Source organism: Cyprinus carpio, chromosome A2 (genome assembly GCF_018340385.1).
Source record: "Cyprinus carpio isolate SPL01 chromosome A2, ASM1834038v1, whole genome shotgun sequence".
Lineage (NCBI taxonomy): Eukaryota > Metazoa > Chordata > Actinopteri > Cypriniformes > Cyprinidae > Cyprinus > Cyprinus carpio.
The window spans coordinates 939,106-946,695 of NC_056573.1; the positions used below are offsets into that span (position 1 = coordinate 939,106).

Consider the following 7,590-nt stretch of genomic DNA (forward strand, 5'->3'; position numbering starts at 1 on the left):
TATAAATGCTGCATATAAATGTCACAGGCCAATCGACACAGGTACAGTCCATCAGGTCAAATTACTGACCAATGTTTTATTTAAAGTAATAATAATAATAAACATAAGACATAAGCAATACACAACCAAGGAGTCCAAACCCATACAGTCATGCTTAAGCTGTAAGTCAATGATTAATTTTACATTTTTATTCTTATTCCACTTTTAAATATTAAAACGATGATTAGATTAATGTTATGAGAAGATGAATTTCAAACATTTTGAGCAACATCTCACCTACAATATATTTATTTGTTTATGGAAAATAAGACAGCAGATAACAAAAAGTTTACTAATTTATAATGCAGTTCAAAGCAATGAAATTCTGGTAGAATATCTCTATTTTGATAAATGGCATAGTTTCATAGTTGTTCCATAAATAACTCTAAACCCGGGATAGAGCGGCTGAGTGAATGTGGTCTGGACTGTGTGGATGAGGCTCATTGTGTTTCTGGAGACGCTGTAGAAGGACAGAGTTCCTGCACTGTGATCCACAAACACTCCTATTCTCCTGCTGATGGGCTTTACAGGGAGTTTAGTCTCTATGTTATTGTGAGTAAATGAGTATCCAGAGTATTTGCAGAAACATAAACTCCAGGACTGATCATTACATCCAAACAAGCAATCCCTCCTCTCAACCTCTCCCTTCCTACGGATGTTCTTATATGACACTGCTACATCCACAGTACCATTCTCACTCCGCTCAACCTCCCAGTAAGAGCGTCCACACACTCTCTTTCTACACAACACCTGCTCCCAGTAATCAAATCTGTCTGGATGCTCAGGGTACCCATAGTTCGTGTCACCCTGAAAGATAACTCTGTTCCCATCAGACAGTCCGAGGACTGGATTCACTGTGTTCAGATCCAGAGTCAACTGGTAGGAGTCTGATGGAAACAAAACAGGTAACAGTACTTCAACACTTATATATATAAAATAGAAATAATATTTGGTTGTAATACCAAACAGCTAAAACATTTTACAGCTGAAAAATACTTGGATTTAATATTTTAAAATCAGTTTAAACTGTTTTGTCTAGCTAAAACTGTCCACTACCAATTAATTCTGTCATATTTTGAGCTGAATCCTGAAGCTGAAAACCAGAGAAGACTTTCTGATTATCAGGTTTTCAGGATTCTTCAGCATGATTTGAGATCATCAAAAGATCATCTAGTGTTTTAATGGAGAAAATCTGTACAGAAAGTGACATAATCGATGGCACTCATTTACTTCCATTTGATTAGTTGCATCATATGCATTTATATTACAATTCACTGTAATTCTTTAAGTATATTTCCTGGTTTAAATTTACTTCTTGAAAATCACAGATTTTCAATCTCATCTCAGATTTCTGGACCCCTTGTTACAGCCACAGCTATATAAATACATTTCTGAGCTTGTATGTCTTTATAGTAACTTACATTGTAAGAACTCTTCTCTGGCCTTGGGTTCAGGGGAAGGAATGAGCTCAACAATTTTCACTATGGAAAACAGCAGATGTTTTTGGATGTTAAAAACAATCCATCATACAGGTACTGCACTGTTTTTACAGTATATTGCTGACAGTTAATCATGCTTTGTTCATTTCTGTGAACAAATACACTACCAGCCAAAAGATTTTGAACGTATGATTTTCAATGTTTTTTAAAGAATTCTCTTCTGCTCACCAAGCCTGCATTTATTTGATCCAAAATACAGCAAAAGCAGTAATATTGTGAAATATTTTTACTATTCAAAATAACTGATACAAAGATCAGCATTAATTTGAAATAAAAAGCTTTTGTAACATTTATACACTCTACCATTCAAAAGCTTGGAGACAGTATTTTATTTTTATTTATTCTTTGGTGGGGGTGGGGGGGGGGGTTATAGAAATTAATACTTTTATTTAGCAAGGATGCTTTAACTTGATCAAAAGACATTTCATGATAAAGACACTTATAATGTTACAAAAGATTTCTATTTCAGATAAACGTTGTTCTTCTGAAAACTTTCTATTAAAATAAGAATAAATGTTTCCTGAGCATCAAATCATCATATTAGAATGATTTCTGAAAGTTCATGTAACATTGAAGATTGGAGTAATGATGCTGAAAATTCAGCTTTGATCACGGAAATAAATTACATTTTAACATTATATTAAAAAACAAATAATTTAAACTAAAACAAAACCACAACACAACATAACTCACTTCAAATTAATTCTGATAAATGCAGGCTTGGTGAGCAGAAGAGACTTCTTTAAAAACATTAAAAATCTTACTATTCAAAAACTTTTGACTGGTAGTGTTAATTTTACCTTTATCAGATATAACTTCTATTTCATCTTTGCAAAAATCCTCAATCTCCTTTCTCAGTACAGAGACTGATCTTCTCACTTCATCAAAAGTCCGCTGAGAGCTAACAGTCACGTGAAGTGCTGTGCTGTGTCTACATTCTGAAACAGACAGAGACTGCAAACTCTACAGACACACAAAGACACAAAGTCATCAGAATAAAGACAAACACACACAAAGAAATTAAGAGTCTTTCTCTCTGTTCACTGAGATCATCACCTGACAGCATTTATTCTGATAACTCTACTCTCATGAAAAATACAACATCTGTTTATAATACTGGTGACGTTATAAACAAATGAGCTGAAATTGTCCTGTACCTGCAGGAACTGGATGTGATGCTGTGTGTGTGAAAGCTGCTCCAGCTCAGCGTCTCTCCTCCTCAGATCATTGACCTCCTGCTCCAGTCGCTCCAGTCGTTCTTCAGCTCGACTCACTGCAGTCTTTTCCTGATCTCTGATCAGTCGTATCAGCTCAGACAGGCTTGTCTCAATGGAGCGGATGAGCTCAGTAAAGATCCTCTCACTGTCCTCCACTGCTGTCTGTGCAGAGCGCTGTTAGGACACACAGTGATTCAGCTTCAGTGAGTCTGAACTGAGACGGAGACAAACTTCTCTTCTTCTCCAGACTCACCTTATGAGACTCCACAGTCTCTCTCAGCTGCTGAAGATCTTTCTCTCTCTGCTGGATTCTCTGCTGGAGCGTCTTCTGCGTCTCCTTCAGCTGCTTCTGCAGGACAAACAGATGAGAGTGAATCTCACAGAAAACTACTGACTCTAAATCATCAGAGGCAGTTTAAAGGTTACCCCCCCAATGGACATCCCTGTGCCCATAAATGTAATTTTCTCAGTCAAACCATTGGCTGCTTTTGTTTGCTTTTAGATGGAAAAGCTGCCCATGACTGCTGGTCTAGGATCTGTTTTCTTCATAATAATATCATATTAGCGTAATAGAGTGGGCAGGTGATCTGTGCATGTCTGCGTTTGCGCTCCGGTGAGCAGTGTAGCCAATCACAGACATATCTGTTGAATTCTTGAACACAATTGCCAATCAGAGGTGTTTAAATTAGAATCCACTCACTGTGAGATCACGATCTTTGATTATAAAGGGAGGGGTCTTCTCAGAAAGACATCCAGATAAAACAATAACATAGATTATAAATTGAACACTCTCTATGCAAAAAAACTAAGTAATAAAGATTGATTATTTACAGGATTCACTCTCGAAATGTCAATAATTGTCAAACTTCAGAAGGGATGATTGATTATTTACAGACACTGTACATAAATTAACATGAAGCATAATAAGGCACCACAAGTATAAGAATAAAAGTGAAACAGGCACAGATGCAGAGCGTCACAATAACAGTGTTTCTGTGTTCTGCGTAATTAACCAAACTACAACCTGTAACTGTGGCTCTACACAGAAACACATCAAATAAATGAACAAAAGGAATGACTAAAATCTAGATTCAGTCAGATTTATTGAACAGAAAGTCGTCTGATCATCGTATTTTGACTGATAGAAGTATATATTTTGTCAAAGAATGGGTGAACAGTTTACTCCATTATTTATGTTGCTTAATCAGAGCCTATTTAAAGAGCAGGTCATATGGGTTTTTGAAAAATATCTCTTTTACAGTTTATAATGTAACTATCCTTACATGAAAACAATCTGCAAAGTTGTTATTCAAAAAAGTGCATGATAAATAAAGATATTGTCTCTCAAAAGAGAGAGTCGGTTCTGAATCGCCTTAACGAGTCATTTTATTATCAAATGTTTTTCCTGTTACAGGTATACGTCACTGGGTAACTCATTTGCATAATCCCTGTCAGCGAAATACAAACAGAGTCTGACCTGCCCACAAAACACTTTTGCTATTGCTTTTGTTGTGTGCATGTTCATTTTATCAAGGACTGATTCTCTAATCTTGCCTTTTATCTTCGTTGGCTTCTAATCTTCTTAAATTGGACTTACAAGCTATCCGAACTACAACCTGTAACTATGATTGATACGCTGTGTACATTTTCAATTGAGTGCTCAAAAAAAGTTTTTGTGCTAATATGTGAGATTTAGGTTTCCAGCTAAAGCACAATATAACTGTTTTACTGAAGTTCTTCTGATAATTCACTGTGAACCCACTATTTCCTAAGAATGTGTCGATTATTGTAGACTGTCCTTGTTCTAATTACTTCGTTTAATAATACAGAATGTAGTGTAGCACACAGACTTTATAATCATTGTGAAATTGCTGTTTATTGTGCTGCACCGACAGTTGTAGGGCTAATGCGGGAGAGACGAGTGATACAGCTGTACTGCGTTTTGATTAAAAGTTAAGACAGAGCATCTTTTGTCTGTCGTTCTTCAAACATTACAGTAGACTATTTTTTGGTTTACAAACTGTATTGTTTCATCAGTTAGTCACGTTAGCACTCAGCTAATGTATCCACCAAGTGTTCACAGTTTAGCAGCTAAACTTTAGCTGTGGGCATGATTCGCTTGAATAAGTGTTTTGTATTTTATGTCATTATTATAAGAACGGATTGGAGCACTATATTACTGTTTTATGTAAAGGTGCCTTATCAAATGTAGCGCTGGCTAACTGGATCAAGGACTCCTCTCTGTGCCAATCACAACAGGCTTGTCCAGCTGACCAATCAGAGCAGAGTAGGCTTATGGAAGGGAGGGGTTTGCTCCGAACTTGCTGGGAACGAATCATTTCGAAATCATTGGCAAATTATTCTAATAATAAATGTTTATTTTGAGAAAATTACAATGTTTTCTGATCTTAGATGCATTTAAACCTGTTGTAGGAGACTCCAACACGATATTAGGACACTTTAAAAAAACAAAAAAAAACAAACAAACAACAACAACAACAAAAAACATATGACTTACTCTTTAATAAAAGACTGTTGATAAAGGTCTACAGGGGATCTTCAGTAAACAGTGAAACTCTTCTTGCAGCTGCTATTTCTGCTGTCGTGTGAATACTGTAAGCTGTTCATAAAGTGCATAAACACATATGAACCAAGTGTCAGCAATATTTCATCAGTGTCTAGTGTTAAATACCTGTTTCTCTGTCCTCTGTGCTGCAGCTGATACAATTTCGTGGTTTTTATGTTCATCCATACACAGCACACATATACACTTCTGATCTGTGCGACAGAAAACCTCGAGGAGCTTCTCATGTTTCTGGCAGATCATCTCCTGCAGTCGTCCAGTGGCTTCAATCACTTTGTGTGGCTTACGTGAATTAAATTCCTCATGACGGTCAAAATGAGTTTGACAGTAAGATTCCAGGCACATCAGACAGGACTTGACGGCTCTGTATTTTCTTCCAGTACAGACGTCACACTGCACATCTCCAGCTCCAGCGTCACAGTCAGCAGAGAGTCTGGTCTTCTTCAGTTTCTCCACCACTTCAGCCAGCATGGTGTTTGCTCTAGCTAAAGCAGGTCTTGGACTGAAGGTCTGTCTCTGCACTGAGGGCAGCTGTAGACTCTCTTCTGATCCTCCTGATCCCAGCAGTCTGTAATACAGCTCTTACAGTAACTGTGTCCACACTGGATGGTCACTGGATCCTTCAGGAGATCTAAACACACTGGACAGCTGAACTGCTCCACTGAAATACAGGATTTTGCCATTTTAAAAATTTGAAAAAGTTGCAACAGGCCAACAGCACTTAGGTTTCGGTTTCTCTGCACTGGTGCTTCCTGGTTCTGTGTTTTGAGAGACGTGAAAAACAGGCGTGTCTGTAAATTCCCAAATAATACTAATGTCCACTAGGTGTCAGCCTCATATTGACATTTACATTTACATTTAGTCATTTAGCAGACGCTTTTATCCAAAGCGACTTACAAATGAGGACAATGGAAGCAATCAAAAACAACAAAAGAGCAATGATATATAAGTGCTATAACAAGTCTCAGTTAGCCTAAACACAGTATACGTAGCAAGGGATTTTAAATAATATAATAAATAAAAAGAAAACAGATAGAATAGAAAAAGAATAGAGCAAGCTATATTAGAGGTCTTTTTTTTATAATTGTATAATAAATGAAAAGTAAATAGATAGAATACAAAAAGATTAAAAAGGTAGATAGATTTTTTTTTTTTTTTTAAATAGAATTAGAATAGTGAGTTGAAAAAGTTAGAGGGTCAAATAAAGATGGAAGAGATGTGTTTTAAGCCGATTCTTGAAGATGGCTAAGGACTCAGCTGCTCGGATTGAGTTGGGCAGGTCATTCCACCAGGAGGGAACATTTAATTTAAAAGTCCGTAAAAGTGATGGCACTGCTTCTTTGGGATGGCACAATCAAGCGATGTTCACTTGCAGAACGCAAGCTTCTAGAGGCCACATAAGTCTGAAGTAATGAATTTAGGTAAGGGGTGCAGAGCCAGTGGTGGTTTTGTATGTAAAACATCAATGCCTTGAATTTTATATGCGAGCAGCTATTGGTAGCCAGTGCAAATTGATAAATAGAGGTGTGACGTGTATTCTTTTCGGCTCATTAAAAATTAATCTTGCTGCCGCGTTCTGGATTAATTGTAAAGGCTTGATAGAACTGGCTGGAAGACCTGCCAAGAGAGCGTTGCAATAGTCTTGCCTGGACAGAACAAGAGCTTGAACAAGGAGTTGTGCAGCAGTTCGGAAAGAAAGGGCCTGATCTTCTTAATGCTGAATAAAGCAAATCTGCAGGAACGGACAGTTTTAGCAATGTGGTCTGAGAAAGTTAGCTGATCATCAATCATAACTCCAAGGTTTCTGGCTGTTTTTGAAGGAGTTATGGTTGATGTGTGCCTAAGTTGATGGTGAAATTGTGATGAAACGATGGGTTTGCTGGAACCACAAGCAGTTCTGTCTTGGCAAGGTTGAGTTGAACGTGATGGTCCTTATCCAGCAAGAAATGTCTGTTAGACAAGCTGAGATGCGAGCAGCTACCGATGGATCATCAGGATGGAATGAGAGGTAGAGTTGAGTGTCATCAGCATAGCAATGGTATGAAAAGCCATGTTTCTGAATGACAGAACCTAATGATGCCATGTAGACAGAGAAGAGAAGTGGTCCAAGAACTGAGCCCTGATGCACCCCAGTAGTTACAGTAGATATTGCGACTTGGACACCTCACCTCTCCAAGATACTTTGAAGGACCTATCTGATAGGTAAGACTCAAACCACTGGAGTGCGGTTCCTGAGATGCCCTTTAGACAG

At 37.6% G+C, this 7,590-nt stretch overlaps 1 pseudogene; it reads right to left on the reverse strand.

The window, feature by feature from the left end:
* Window positions 1-42: 42 nt before the first annotated feature.
* LOC109062807 lies at window positions 43-6,119 on the reverse strand (annotated as a pseudogene).
* Between the last annotated feature and the right edge of the window lie 1,471 nt (window positions 6,120-7,590).